Source organism: Salvelinus sp. IW2-2015, linkage group LG23 (genome assembly GCF_002910315.2).
Source record: "Salvelinus sp. IW2-2015 linkage group LG23, ASM291031v2, whole genome shotgun sequence".
Classification (NCBI taxonomy): Eukaryota; Metazoa; Chordata; class Actinopteri; order Salmoniformes; family Salmonidae; genus Salvelinus; species Salvelinus sp. IW2-2015.
In genome coordinates, this window is record NC_036863.1 from 5,658,599 (window position 1) to 5,660,240 (window position 1,642).

Sequence of the window (1,642 nt, forward strand, 5' to 3'; positions counted from 1 at the left end):
CGCAATCAATCCCATTTGCATATTGCACTTGCTGAGAGCCCCAAGAGACGTGATGACGCTCGTACCTGCCATTGATGCTGACGAGAGTAGAACCCGAGTTATCGTTGAGATGTGAAGAGCGCAGAAGAGCGAGTGAGTAGCGAGAGAGATATTATAGAGAGAGAGTAGGAGTAAATTTGAATTTGGCAATTTTTGTATAGAGAGAGAGAGAGAGACAATATAGGAGGACGATGAGAGTGTGAGTATTATAGAGACAGAGAGGATCAGACAATTAACTAGGAGAAGAGAGAGAGCGACTATAGAGAAGATAATAGACAAGAGATTGATACGGATGTCCGAGTAAAGATGAGGAAGTGAGATGACATCACGAGGACGAGCATCAGAAGACCAAGAGATACTAAAGGCCGAGAGAGGGAGCTCAGTGCGAGAGATCATAGAGGAGGTATCGGATTATTACGACAGAAGTAGACATGATTAGAGAGAGAAGACAGGAGATAGATACTTAAAGAGAGAGTATAGGAGAGAGGAGAGCAGAAGAGCGCAGCTAGAGAGACGATTGAAACGAGATCATGAGTCTACACCGGTCCTCGAATCGGATGACAGACAGTGAGTAAACACTTGTGTTGAGAGAGCCGGAAATGCGACAGCGCATAGTAGGCATACTTCAGACGAGCCTCTATTACCGATGATGCACAAGGCGTTTTAATGCATGCTTTGCGGTGTGGTAACCACCACGGGGTCCTTCCCCCATATACTGCTATTGAGTACAGACACCAGGCCCTCAACTGGCCTATTACTGTACGAACCGTCCTTCGTAGCAGTCCTCGTGATACTGAACTCCTTTTTGAACACCACCGCCCTCTACACTGGTACACCAGGCCTCTACCACTGTACACCAGGCCTCTATAACTCTACACCAGGCTGCTCTACGAAACGTGTGCCACCAAGGGCTCGCATCGAGACTACAGCGGAGATGACACCATAGCTTCGAGAGATAAACGATAGGTGAAAAGCGACCAGAGGCACGTGCGAGACGAATCAGCCAGCATACTATTCTCAGAAGCTTGCCGACCTCGTTTTACTTGTACACCGGTCCTCTACACTGTTACACGCAGGGCCTGCTGATCACTGGTACACAAGGTCCTTTCATCGACGTCAATGAGTTATAACACAGAGAGGACCTTATGACACTTGTAACCAGCGCGAGTGAGTCTTCCTTTTATTACTGGAGTCTATGATCTAACTACGGCCCTATACTTGATAATTGTGGTACACCCCCGAGTGACCTACGTTAGCTAGCTTCCGTAATAGTCTCCACGGCGATTTTGCTATCCCCGAACTAGTGTTTCCCGACATCCGAACGCTCTATATCCTCGGTAGAACACCCGGCCTCCTCTGCGATCTCCCGTATGTTGCACCCAGTGCCTCCACGTAATGTATCCTTTGACACTCAGATGGTTCGCACCTTCAATTATACTGGAGAGGTGCAGATGTTTTTGTAGTGAAGAGTGAGAGTACATCATGCGCACATGCGGCACGACACTAATGGCGTCTGGGATATCTGACTGGTGACAACTGCTCACTCAAGAGCAAATCTGCGACTTTACTCGATCATGTACCTCGCGGAAACTATACTGCTGGT